Raw genomic sequence first — 14,619 nt, forward strand, 5'->3', positions numbered from 1 at the left:
GAAAAAAATCCCCACCACCGAGGAACCAGGAACCTCAATGTGCCCTCCTAATTACACCAAGAACAGGAAAGTTAGAGATTTACTAGACATGCCAGACCCTAAGGGTAAAATACTTTCAATCCAGATTCAGAGCCTGAGGCCATTAAGGGCAAGAGTTCAGTTAATAAGTACAGAGAAATCGGAACATACAGTGCAAAAAGAGTAAGGCCTTTCAGGACTCCGGAGCATCACTCTGTAAGCCTTAGACACAAGGGAACACAACTAGGGACCAGCTCCGTGCAAACAAGGAATCATGCCCCTTGAGGGGTGAAAACTGTTCTTAAATTGGAATGGAGTTTCCAGTCCCCTCGGAAGTCCTTTTCCCAAGGTCAGGCATTTGGATCCGGAGCCTCCATTGCTAAAGCAGTCATTCTCCTTAGCTCTAGCAGGAGGAATGGTAGTCCTTCTGTAGATGTCAGAGGGTGCCTGGTAGAGTTACTGAACCTTTGAGAACAGTAGGCATTTAGATAGTTGCTGAACTTACGGCTTCTGCCTCAGGAGAAATGCTAGAAGTTAATAGCTGCTTGACCAAGTCCCTGAATCACTGAGTCTACTTTCAGTCTTGGCTGTGGCTATTCCCTTTTCAATAAATAAAAAGGAATTTCACCAATTCATCTCAGATCTTGTCTGTCTTCTTCCCTCGCTCCGCAGACTCCACACATCCTCTTCAGGACCCAAACACTGCCCACGCCCCACACCCCACTCGCCAAAGCAGGGCTTGTGATGTTGGAGAGTCTTCTGTATTTCCGTTGCTTTCGTTGGCTAATTAATAAAGAAACTGCTTGGCCTGATAGGTCAGAACATAGGTGGGTGGAGTAGACAGAACAGAATGCTGGGAGGAAGAAGGCAATGAGGCAGTCGCCGTGACTCTCCTCTCCGAGACAAACACAGGTTAAGATCCTTCTTGGTAAGCCACCACCTCGTGGTGCTACACACATTAATAGAAATGGGTTAATCAAGATGTGAGAGTTAGCCAATAAGAGGCTAGAACTAATGGGCCAAGCAGCGTTTAAAAGAATGCAATTTCCGTGTAATTATTTTGGGTAAAGCTAGTCGGGAGCCGGGTGGCGGGACACAGCCCGCCTGCTCCCACTACAGGCTTGGGCACCCAAAGATTGTTTTGAGTTGTCTTAACTACTTACCTTGGCAGAGCAGACCGGTTTTTGCTTGTTTGCATGGGTACTGAAGGACTTCTTGCTGTTTCCCCTGCGCGAATCCTTCCCTCAACCCCCTTCTCATGGCCGTTTCAAACCTGGATCAAAGACTGTTTGTCCTGTTAGCAGCTAATCAATAAACTTTCAATGATAACTGGATTGACTCTGTGTTCTTTTCCCACGGTCACGCATTCCATATCAAGGACAACTTGGAGCCATTGTCTTTCCTTCCATCGTGTGGGTCCCAGTGACCCAACTCAGCTGTCTGCTTAGTGACAAGCACCTTTACCCACTGAGCCATCTTACCAGCCCATAGATTTGTTTTAAGTGATTGGCTCTACACCCATGTCTCTGCACTACACACCAGGAAGGCTGGGGTTCTAACCTCAGCTTAGGGACCATCTCTGCAGAGACACCTGTCAGTGACCCTAACTGGACCATCCCAAAGTCCACTGAGGAAGGTGATGGAGGGTAACTGTGTACATCCTCAGGGACACAGCCAGTCCATTCTGCTCCAGCCTTGTGGTCTTTCTACAGAGCCCCCTCTGCAGGCTGGAGATGGTTGTGCAGTGACCAGGTCTCCCTACCTGGAGAGAACCAGGCTGGGGTGACAACCCTGAGAAAGAATGACTGCAGGGAGCACCTCCTGGCTGAGAAGCTGAGGCCTTGTCCTGGGGTTTCTGTCTCTTCTGCCCTGGGGAGACCGAGTCAGGCCCCTCCTCAGAGAGACACACCCTCTCTTTCCCTAACAGACTGGGGCCAGCTCTTAGCCACACCTCCCTCCATGCTCTTCTGGCTTCCTATTGAATTAGAATGCTGAAGACCTGCTGCTCAGGGTTAGGGAGATGGCTCAGTTGACTGGTGCTTGGGCACTGAGTTTGATATCCAGAGCCCACACAAAATGCTGAGCATGGCCTAGTGAGATGCTGAGATTCATTGCCGGTGGTGCTGTCTTAGTTTGGGTTTCTGTTGCTGTGATAAGACACCATGACAAAAAGCAACCTGGGGAGGAAAGGGTTTATTTGGCTTACTCTTCCATATCACTCTTTATCATTGAAGAAAGTCAATACAGAAGCTCATACAGAGCAGGAACCTGGAGGCAGGACCTGATGCAGAGGCCATGGAAGAATGCAGCTAACAGGCTTGCTCTGCTTGCTCCGCTTGGTTTGTTCTGCCTGCTTTCTTACAGAACCCAGAACCACCAGCCCAGGGATGGAACCACCCACAGCGGGCTGGACCCTCCCCTATCAATCACTAATTAAAAAAATACTCTACAGACTTGCTTACAGCCTAATTTTTTTTTTTAAAAAAAAAACAACATTTATTTATTTTTTTTAACTCATTTTACATTCCAACCAAGGTTCTCCCTCCCACCCCCTCTCTGCTCCCCCCTTGTCTCCCTCTCAGTCCAGTCCACCCCCCCCATCCACTCCTCCCAACAGGTAAGGGCTCCCATGGGGAGTCGACACAGTTTGGCATATTAATTTGGGGCAGGATCAAGCCCCTCCCTTTTGTATTAAGGCCGAGTATGGCATCCCTTCAAAGGGAATAGGCTCTAACAAGGTAACTCCTGTACCAGGGGTTCTACAGATCCTAGTTCTACTGCCAGGGGCCCTCAGGTAGCTCAAGCTTCACAACTGACTCCCACATATGGAAGGCCTGGTTCAGACCCTTGGAGGCTCATGAGTTTCCATGAGCTTGGTTCAGCTGTCTCTGTAGATTTCTCCATCATGCTCTTGTCATCCCTTGGTCATGTATTTCCTCCTCCCTCTCTTTGACTGGATTCCTGGAATTTGGTACAACCTGATCTTATGGAGGCATTTTCCCTCCTCTCAGGTGACTTTAGCTTGTATCAGGTTGACATAAACTAGCCAGCACAGGTGGTTTAAATCAGAATGGCCCCATAGGCTCATATACTTGAATGTTTGGTCACCAGGGAGTAAAGCTGTCTGAAAGCAATTAAAGATTAGGAGGTGTGGCCTTGCTGGAGGAAGATGTGTGTCATTGGAGGTGGGCTTTGAGGTTTCAAAGGCCAAGTCAGGCCCTCTCTCTCTCTCTCTCCTCTCTGCCTGTGGATCAGAGTGTAGCTCTCAACTACTACTCCAATGCAATGTTTGCCACTATGCTCCTGACCAGGATGATAATGGACTAAACCTCTGAAACTGTAAGCAAGTCCCCAATTAATGCTTTCTTGTATAAGAGTTGCCTTGACAAATGATACTGTCTATAAGACAAAACAGTAGCCCACAGAATGGGAAAAGGTTTTCACCAACCCCACATCTGATAGAGGGCTGATCTCCACAATATATAAAGAACTCAAGAAACTAGACGTCAAAAAAAAAACAGCAAAAACAAAAACAAATAATCCAATTTAAAAAATTAGGTACAGATTTAAACAGAGAATTTTCAACACAGGAATCTCAAATGGTCAATATACACTTAATCATTCAACATCCATAGCCATCAGGTGTTGACAGAGGCTGCTCATTTGTTCCTGGCTGCCCAGATCCGAAATAATCACACAGAAACTGTATTAATTACAATACTGGTTGGCCAATAGCTTAAGTGTATTTCTAACATCTTAATTAACCTATTTCTATTATTCTGTGTATTACCATGAGGCTTGTGGTTTACTGATACTGGCATGTGGGTGGTTACATGGCAACTCTCTGACTCAGATTTCTCACCTGGCTATACTGTGTCCTGCTATAGACCCAAAGTTGCTTTATTAATTAACCAACGAAAGCAACATATATACAGAAGTACTTCCCACACCATTTCTTTTTTTCTGTTCAAAAAAGGGAAGGTTTTAACTTTAATACAGCAAAATTACATATAACTAAGCAGTTAGCAAGCAGGAAATATAGTTACAATATTTAGTCCATTTACATTTGGCAAATTAAGGAGAATACTCTATCATCTATCCTATCTTTGTGAGTCTAAAGTTTTATATCTAATCTATCTTTTATAAGTATAACTATCTTTCTTCAACTCCACCAAAGACTCAAGAAGGATATATTACCTAAGTAAACAGGAAGTTCATTGTAAGCAACTTCCAAAACTCTAGAATTGACAGAGAGATCTCACTACCTGGACAGTCACCCAAAGTTCTTCTGTAATGTTTCAGCATCCATCTTCAGCCTACAGGCCCATAGTATCTGGCAGCCTTTTCCACGAAGCAGGAAATTTGAAAATCTGTTTTGCCTTGTAATGACAAAGTCCATCAGTCGCTTTCTTCTATATCCTGAAGAATGTTTGGCAGACTCTTTCATGAAGCAGGACCCTGAAGAACCATCTCACCTTGAGGCAAGTTTAGCAGTCATTTTTCTGTGGGCCCTGCATGTCCAGTTTATACAGCATAATGTCAAGCAGTTCAGGGGAGAATAGTTTCTTGCCCAAATGGCTAACAAACTTCATAAGGAGCCTCTTCGATGCCCATCATCCTCTTGAAGTAGATTGGTGTTGCCAGGAGCAAATGTGTTTTGAAAAGTCCTAAGTTCTTAAAACATTTTAAATGACATATTCTGTAAGTCTTTGAAGGGTTTGAAGAACATCTATCCATCTGAACTATATCTTTGTACTTCTAGAAAATCTAGCTAACATGACTATAAGTTTTACTATTATAGATGACTATCTATTAATCTGTATTTCTTAATTATACATTACATTTTTAAATAAGCTGTACAAGCACAATACCTTAATCAAGAGCAGAAATATATATATATTTTATATGTTATATAAATTTATTTATATATAAATAATATATATCATATATATATTTATATATAAATATATAAAATATATTTTATTTGTTATATATATATATAACAAAATTGACCTTAAATTTGTATCAATAATCCAAGATCCATACCAATGCAAAGTATTCATCTCTATAGTATATCCGCCTTTAAATGTAAACAAACATTTATAAATAATATTTGGGAATTTTGGTGTAGTTCTCTCCAAACTGCTTCTTCTTTTTGGTCTGGTGAAGTAATGTTGGAGTTCACAGAGATCTTTGAGGGGGTCTTGGTCCATCAAACCACTTTAGTTTGGAAGGAATCCATAGGTTCTCATCCTCTGTGGAAATAAAAGCAGAACCTTTTTTCCAAAGTAACATATCTTTAGACCCAAATTTTGAAGTCAAGAGACATTATATATATGTATATATATGTATATATAGGTATATATGTATATATAGGTATATATGTATATATAGGTGTATATATAGATATAAATATAGATATTGGTTTAGCTCAGCAGCCCATACAATGAAATGTCTCTCTGTACTGAACTCATTCACAGTCAAAAAAAATTCAAAGAAAAAATAGTATACATAATCCAGACTCTCTGTGTATTTTCTGTCTTTACGTGACTTATTTTTCTTTACTCCTTTAATTTATGACTGTCTGTACTCTGTCTCTTTAAAGACTTTGTTTTATTTTTTAAAGTGATCTACTATAGGGCCATATTATATAGGCCCACATTTCTACATTGTATAGCGGCCAGAATTTCAGGTCACAGCCTGCCCCTGCCACACAGGAGGTGGTTACCTAGCCTTTCCAGACAAACTGACGCCATCCTAAACAAAGGGTTGGGATATGCTAACGTCCTCTGCTCCTTCTTTGTAATTTTGGAAGGTTGCGTGGAAAAGAGGTGTTCTTCAGTCTACATGGCAGAACAGGCATACAGAGCAGGATGATGGATAGGAAGTCATGAAACAAAATGGGCATACAAAGGTGTGGATGTGACCAGAGTCATTCTCCCGGCTACCTTGGAAACAGAATGCTAATGAATTTCCCCCTCAGATTACGTTTTGGTATAAATGCTATTTGAAGAATGAACATGTGTGAATTTTTGGGATGTGAACTCAGGATTTCATGAGGGATCCCTGAAAACTCCCTCCTGATGAAAGTCATGTGAGTTGTGTCTTTATTCCCACACCTCTCCTCTGTTCCGAGAAATAATTTATGATCTGGGCTGGTCCCAGACCCTGACAATCTACTTCTTTTTATAATTCTCTAAACTCTTTTTCTTCTCTCTCCCAAGTCTACATACATTTTTTTAAACACAGTGTCTCATTTAGACATCTTTTATGTGTGAATCTGTCCTATTGTGTATCTGAAATCCTTTTCTGACAAAGAGCATTTTAAAATCATAAGCAATGTGGTTGCCACGGCCCTGGATACTGCCTCTGCCTCTCTTGGCCTTTTAACATGGTGGAGGTAGTTCACTGCCAGCTCTGGGACTGCTGGGTGGGAGCTTTTCTCACCACCTCAACTCTGGGTAGCACTGTGTAACATATAAACCCTTTTTATCTGCCATGCAGCAAATTGTACTGCCTGGAAATATCTCTGCGTAAGGTGGCAGGAATCCAATGCTCTCCTGCCTGTGTATTCCTAGTAGACACAATCTCACCACCTGCGCAGGCAGGGGGCGCTGAGCCACACCATAGTCTCAGCTACTTTCCTCTTGACCCCGAGTGGACACACAAGCATATGGACCCAAAGTGAGTGGTGGGCATCAACCCCAAACATTTGTTGTACACCATTCTGTAGGCAGAGACTGCTCATTTGTTCCTGGCCTCCCAGACCCAAAATAATCACACAGAAACCATATTATGTTGCTTTAATTGGTTAATGAATAAAGCTGCTTTGGGCCTATAATAGGGCACAATGTACCCAGGTGGAAAATCTGATATATAAAGAGAGTAGGTGGAGTCAGAGAGACTACACTTAGCCTCTGAAGAAAGCAGGCACCAATCTGTTGACGGAGACTGCTCGTTCATCCCCAGCCACCAAACCTGAAATAAACACACAGAAACTGTGTTTGGCCAATAGCATAAACATATTTCCAGCTAGCTTTTAGATCTTAAATTAACCCATTTCTATAATTCTGTGTATTATCACACAGAATTTACCAGTACCAGCTGGTTTACCAGTACCAGCAGGTGGGCGTCTTTTTCCTCCAGCAGCTACATGGCATCTCTCTGACTCTGCCTAATCTCTCTATATATCAAACTTCCAGCCTGGCTATATTGTACCCTAATATAGGCCAAAAAAGCTTTATTCATTAACCAATAAAAGCAACATATATATAGAAGGACTTCCCACAATTAGGAAAATGCAAATCAAAACATATCTGAGATACCATCTTACAACTGTCAGAATGACTATGATTAAAAAAACTAATGACAGCCTATTTTGAAGAGGATGTGGAGTAAGGGGAACACTTCTCCACTGCTGGTGGGAGTGCAAACTTGTACAGCCACTTTGGAAATCAGCATGGTGGTTTCTCAGAAAATTGGGAATCAATTTACTTCAAGACCCAGGTATGCCAATCTTGGGCATATACCCACAGGATGCTCAAACACACCACATGGACACTTGCTAAACTATGTTCTTAGCAGTGTTATTCATAATAGCCAGAACCTGGAAACAACCTAGATGCCCCTCAACTGAAGAATGGTACATTTACACAACTGAGTATTACTCAGCTGTAAAAAAACAGTGATATAATGAAACTTGCAGGCCAATGGATGGAGCTAGAAAAAAATCATCCCTAGTGAGGTAACCCAGATCCAGAAAGGTAAACATGGTAAGTACTTATTCATAAATAGATATTAGCTGTAAAGTAAAGGATAACAAGGCTACAATCCACAGACCCAGAGAAGCTAGGTAACAAGGAGGACCCAAAGAGGGATGCATGGATTTCCCTGATATGGGAAAATAGATGAGATCTCCAGGATAACTTGGGGTAGGGAATGGGGGATAAAAAAGGGATCGGGTTGGACAGGTTAGGAGTGGAACCGAGGGGGAGAATAATGAGATAACTTCATGGGGGATTAGTTTTGGAGTTAGGGAGAAACCTGGTGCCAGGAAAACTCCCAGGAATCCACAAGGATGACCCCAGCTACGACTCCGAGCAATAGCAGATGGGGTACCTGATCTGGCCTTCTGTAATCTGACTGGTGAATACCCTAATTGTCATCAGAGAGCCTTTATCTAGTAACTGATGGAAACAGATGTAGAGATTCACAGCCAAGCACTGAACAGGAGTCCTATTGAAGAGAGGGAGGAAAGATTGTATGAGCGGGGGCAGGAGGTGTCTTCAGAGCAATAGAACACTAACTAAGACGGTGGGTAAAGGTGCTTGCCAACGAGTCTGATGGCCCGAATTAGATCCTGGGGACCCACATGGTGGAAGGAGAAAACCAACTAACCAACTCCCACAAGCTGTCATCTGACCTCCACATGGACACACACACACACACACACACACACACACACACACACACACACACACACACTGTGTAGCTTTCTTTACTATGTAGACAGGGTTTCTCTGTGTAACAATTCTAGCTGTCCTGGAACTAGCTCTTGTAGACCAGACTGGCCTCGAACTCACAGAGATCCACCTGCCTCTGCCTCCCAAGTGCTGGGATTAAAGGTGTGTGTGCCGTCACCGCCTGGCAGGGAGGCATATTTATTACTGCATTCTGTGAGTCATTCTTTCAAGGCATCAAAGACATACATGATATCATGCTTGTCTTTAGGGAGGAAAAAAACAAGAGCAGTGTCTGAGATAGGAACTGTGTTATATATGATAGACAGGAGGCTGGAAACTCATATAAGCCAAACAGAGGGCTGGAGGGCAGGCTAAGAGCACTTGCAATACAAGCCTCAGGACCTGTAGCCAGTCTGCATGCCCCACTGGGTTGGGCAGAGACAAGAGGATTGCTACGGCTTGCTGGCTCCCAAGTTAGACCCCAAAATATCAGGTCTAGATTCAATGAGAATAAATCAGAGAGTGATAAAGGGCCCGAAGGCTCTTTTCTGTCCTCCGTCCACACACCAGGCAAGTGCATGTTACCTATACCACACAAACCTAACAATCCTATAGGGCTAGCATGGGTCCTTTCTGACACCCCCCAAACCCCACTATTCTCTGCTGCTTTCACTCCAATACCAAGAGATGGAAAGAAAAGAAAATTGGGACTGGGGAGGCGGCACTTCCTAAAGTGCTTGCCCACTAAACATGGGGTCCTGATCTTGATTTCAGAACCCATATAAAAAGCTGACTTGGTGGTGCACTCTTAAAATCCCACTGCTGGAGAGACAGATACTGAATGAACCGTGAGACTTGCCATCAGGACAGACTAATCAGTGAGTCCCAGGTCCTAGGGACAGATCCAGGCTCAAAAAACAAGGTGGGGCCCAAAAGATGTCTCAAGGGATAAAGGCATCTGCTGCCAAGCCTGATGACCTAAGTTCTATCCCCAGGACCCACGTGGTAAAAGGAGAGAACCAACTCTGGCAAGTTGTTCTCAAAACCCCACACTCAACCCATGTCATGCACGCACACAAACAGAGATAAATATATTAAATGATTAATTCAAGGAAAATTATAAACAAAATGTGTTCATATACAATAGGGTACTGAAAAATCCCAGGTTGGATTCCCTAGGAGGAACGGGACAACGCATTGGCCCTCTAGTGGTCATTGTTGGAATCCCTCCTTAGTGTGTTTTTCTGGTCAGTCCCTGTTGAGTGGTGAGCCATGGAAGTTTCGTTCTCCCAACACATCTCGGTTTCCCTGACTGCAGAGTTACAACACTTTTTAAAATATTTACTTTGTTTTTGAGAATTTCACACATGTACACAATGAAATGATGCATCTACTCTCCTCCACCCCCCTTCCTTCCCCCCCATTCCTGGAACACCTCCCTTCCCTACTTACCCAAGTACAGTTAGTGCTGCCCATACATGCATGGGTATGTGAATATCCACTAGATCATGGGAAATTTGCCGGTGACCACATCCTCTAAAGAGAGCAATTGTCTCTCCCCAGTTCCTATCCACTGCCAGCAGCTCCTCAATAAGCGGTGGGGCCTGGAGACCAACCCCCCCGCCATGTCTGCTGGGATTTTGACTGCCTTGGTAACATACAGGCAACAACATAAGCTTGACGGCCAAATCCTGCCCGGAAGCTGGCATTTCACAATTTTCCTCTCCACCTTCTGGTTCTTACCCTTTCTGATGTGCCCTGAGACTTGGGCGAGGGGGGAAGCCTAGTGCCGACATCCTGTCTAGGGAGAGCATTAATTCTCAGCACTAGGGTGAGGGGGGAGGTTCAGTGCCGACATCCTGTCTAGGGGGAGCACTCATTCTCAGCCTCAGTACTGGGACAAAGGGGAAGGTTTAGTGCAGATGTCCTGTCTAGGGGGAGCACTCATTCTCAGCCTCACTTTGATGAGTTGTCCATCTTTCCAGTGACTGCTTGCTACAAAATGCAGGTTCTCTATCCAAGGCTGAGAACAGCCCAGTCAGGACCAGGGGCTGAGCACACTGCCAAACAACAAGTCCTTATGGATAGAGGGCCTGGCTGCAGGGATTGAGTGCTGATGACCATAGGACTGAGCATTACTGTAGATCTGGCCACAACTGGGAACAGAATAAGATGAAGGAGACAGGGAAAGTTTCTGTCTCATGGAGCTTGCATCTTGATTAGAGGAGGTAAATCCGCTGAGCACCAAAATGCTTAGAGATTGGAGCTGGGGCTCAGTTAATAGGGTGCTTGTAGCTCGGATGGTAGAGCGCTCACCTAGCATGCAGAAAGCTCTGGGTTGAGTCGGGTGGTGGTGGTGCATGCTCTTAATCCCAGAACTCTGGAGACAGAAGCAAACGGATCTTTGTGAGTTCCGGGCCAGTCTGGTCTAGTTCTGTTGAAGGAGAGAGCTGCTTGTTGGTTCCCGGCCATCCAGCTAGCTTAGACCCAAAATAATCACACAGAAACTGTGTTAATTAAATCATTGCTTGGCCCATTAGCTCTAGCTTCTTATTGGCTAACTCTTATATTAATTTAATCTGTTGGACCCTGAAGTCTAGCTACCAGGAGGAGTCGTCCCAAGAGATCATCTCTCACACCACAGCTGATGTAAAAGATGAGGATTTTATTAATTCTGCTGAGACAGGGTCTTTCAGCATTCGAGAAGCCAGAAAGACCCCGAACAGCTGATACAGGCTTCTTTTAAAGCAAAAAGGCACAGAAACAAGGGGGGAGCCTGGGGGTTGTTCTTTAACTATTATGATTGGCTTATTTAAAGGGCCATTACCAATAATTGGCTGGAGAGCGGTTGCCAAATCAGGTGAGGTAAGAGGAAACACCTGAGGGTTACTTTGACCCTTTCCCAGGGACTGAGTCAAAACACCAGGAACTGAGTCAACACCTAAGGATTATCTTGCCCCAATTTATGGAGAACATTCACAAAGACTCAGGGAGATGGAAAGTTTCCAACATTTCAGTACATGTGTGGGTAACTGTTAGGTCCTTGGTTCCCAGAGGAGGGGGGGCGCTATTGCTGAGAGGCCTCAGAAATGGCTTCAGAGTTCTACATACCCATTAATCTGTATATCACCACGAGGTTGTGGCCTACCAGCAAAGTTTCATCACATCTCTCTCTGGTGGCAGCTCCATGGCATCTCTAACTCCACCTTCTCCTCCTATGCTATAGGCCAAGCTAGTTCTTTATTCATTAGCCAATAAAAGCAACACATAGACAGATGGACCTCTCACACCATAGTTCCAGAATAGGCTCCAAAGCTACAGAGAAACCCAGTCTCAAAAAACAAAAACAAAAAATCAAAAAAAGCAAGCAAGCAAGCCCTGGGTTCAGTCCCCAACACTTCATAAACAGGGCTTGGGGGGAAGCTTACTTGTCTTCCCAGCCCTTGGGAAGTAGAGACAGAGGTCAGGGTTATCTTAAGCTATAAAATAAGATTGTGCTAACATGTGATATACAAGACCCTGTCTCAAAGAACTACAAACACAACTTGCTTTGGGGGGGGGCAGCAAATGCCAAGGCCCTGAGGCAAGATGACAATGAGGCTGTCAGGAAGGAAGCGGTCTGAGGAGAGAGTTTAGTCAGTAATGAGATTGTGAGATTCCCAAAACTCACAGGAAACAAGCCGAACTGGTGGCTTGTCATCCCAGCCCTGGGCAGAAGGCAAACAGATCTCTGGGGATCACTTAATATAGAACTTGGAGCCATGGCTTTTGTCCCAAGAAACCATGCTTAGTTACCATCATCTATAAGCCACCTGGAAAAGTCAAATTAACAATAAAAAGTAGAAAAAGGAGATTTGGTCAATGTGTTCACTTTGGGAAGAAGAACAAAGAGACCCAGCAACTTCCCCAAATCCACCTTCAGGGTCCTGGAGTGAAGTTAAACTGCAGAAAGCGGGGCATTTCTGTGTGCATCTTAGCCATCCTGGACAAGGTGAGGGTCCAGCCACCACTGCCAGACCATCACCTTTGGAAGGTTGGAAATGGCTCTGGGAGAGAACACCCCCTCTGGCTGCCTAGGCTGTCCTCATACCAGCATGAAGTCCTGGGAAATTACAGTCTCTTGGTGGCCATTTTTAACAGTCATAACCAAAAAGTCTCTTTAGAATATAGTCATTTCTTGTAACATGAAGGGGGCCGGCTTGTTGGGGGTTTTCTGTCTCATCTGGCCCCCCAGCTATTTAGTCCCAGAGAAAAATCACACACAGATCTCTGTAAGTTATAAAGCTGATTGGCCCATTAGCTCTAGCCTCTCACTGACTCTCACATCTTGATTAACCCATTTTTCTGGTCTATTTTAGCCATGTGGCTCAGTACCTTTTTCAGTGGGGCAGCTCACATCCTGTTGCTTCGGTGATCTGGGCAGGAGTGGGAGGAATCAACTTCCTCCTCCCCAGAATTCTCCTGCTCTCCTTGCATCATTTCCACTTCCTGTCTGATTTTCCCATCTACACCTCCTGTCTGGCCAATTAGCGTTTATTTAAAACATGATTGACAGAATACAGACAATTCTCCCACACCACTTCCCCCTCTTTTTTAAAAAACAAAGGAAAATATCCACAGTCCATTTTTTGGGAAATGTGGGCATAGTATTCCAGGCTACTTCCAGCTGGATGGGGGCGCTGATTATCTTATGGGGACCTAAAGAAAATTTAGAGTTATGATAGAGTCCTGACTGAAGTATCCTGTGAGTCCTGATCATCTCAGGCAGCATCTTGAACCTATTCTGGATGAAGAACTCAGACATCTGGGCCATCTGTTCCTACCGGAGATTGCTCAGGTAGTCTCCCTTGGTCAAAGATGATTTTTCTTAACTCTGAATAAATCCAGAGCCTCTCATTTTCTGTGGAAACAAAAGCAAAATCTCTTCTCCAAAGTAACATACCTTTTGACTTCAATTTTGAAGCCAAAGTATTTTCAAAATACCTATCCTGGATTAATTCTGCAGCATTTATAAGCAAATATCTTTTAGCAGCTGTTGCTCCTTCCTCAGCATTCAAACGATTTAAAGAGAGCATAATAGCATACAGTATCAAGATTCCCTGTGTATTTTCCATCTTTACATGGCTTTATTTTAACCTCTATTTCTTTTACTTTTACTTTTAACTTTTGGCTTTTTGAGACAGGTTCTCTGCATATCTTTGTCCTGGAATTCCCTCTGCAAACCAGGCTATCCTTAAATTCCCAGAGATCCGTCTGTCTCTGCCTCCCAGGCTACTTTCTTTCTTTCTTTTTTATTTTGAGAACTTTAACCTTCAGCCTGTATATATTTTTAACACACTATAAACCATTTAGAGGTTTTCTTACTCTTTGAATCTCTCTTTACTGTATATCTCTTTTTCTGACCACATGGGTCTTTAATTTGCTAAGGAATATGGAGAAGACAACACTCAAAAGCTCTTAAGGCCTTTCAAGGTCCTTGCCAGGAAGCAAGCTGCAACAGTGTTTCCATAGTCTGGACTGCCTGCTTGAAAGAGTCAAGAGTTTTCCCTGGCAGGGTGGCCCTGAAAGCCAGCATTTTAAAACAGCGCAGCTTTTTTCCTGCTAAGGCTGAAAACCGAAATGCTTAACTCTAGTCTTTCCCAAGCTTTCTCAAGCTTTCTGTGGATTCAGTTATCCACGTGGGCGCCATTCTGTAACATGAAGAGGTCGGGTCTGCTTGTTTGTGGGTTTTTCTGTCCTCCCACCAGGTCCCCACAATTGTTTAGTCCCAGAGAAAATCACCCACACAGAGGTTATAAAGTTATAAAGTTTATCAGTTTTAAAGCTGATTGGCCCTTTAGGTCAGGCTTCTTATTAGCTAATGCTCTCATCTTGATTAACCCATTTTTCTGGTCTATTTTAGCCATGTGGCTCAGTACCTTTTTCAGTGGGGCAGCTCACATCCTGTTGCTTCGGTGATCTGGGCAGGAGTGGGAGGAATCAACTTCCTCCTCCCCAGAATTCTCCTGCTCTCCTTGCATCATTTCCACTTCCTGTCTGGTTTTCCCACCTACACCTCCTGTCTGGCCAATTAGCGTTTATTTAAAACATGATTGACAGAATACAGACAATTCCCCCACACCAATTTCTGCCATGCTGA

The 14,619-nt window shown here is 43.9% G+C and overlaps 1 long non-coding RNA gene across 1 annotated transcript; it reads right to left on the reverse strand.

The window, feature by feature from the left end:
* Positions 1 to 6,708: 6,708 nt before the first annotated feature.
* Positions 6,709 to 13,886, reverse strand: LOC148119595 (uncharacterized). Its single transcript, XR_015735141.1, has 3 exons — positions 12,855 to 13,886; positions 10,797 to 10,860; positions 6,709 to 6,996 (listed from the first exon to the last, which is right to left on the reverse strand). It is a non-coding gene; the product is annotated as an uncharacterized LOC148119595 (long non-coding RNA).
* Between the last annotated feature and the right edge of the window lie 733 nt (positions 13,887 to 14,619).

Source organism: Myodes glareolus, chromosome 16 (genome assembly GCF_982192425.1).
Source record: "Myodes glareolus chromosome 16, mMyoGla1.1, whole genome shotgun sequence".
In the NCBI taxonomy this organism is placed as follows: Eukaryota; Metazoa; Chordata; class Mammalia; order Rodentia; family Cricetidae; genus Myodes; species Myodes glareolus.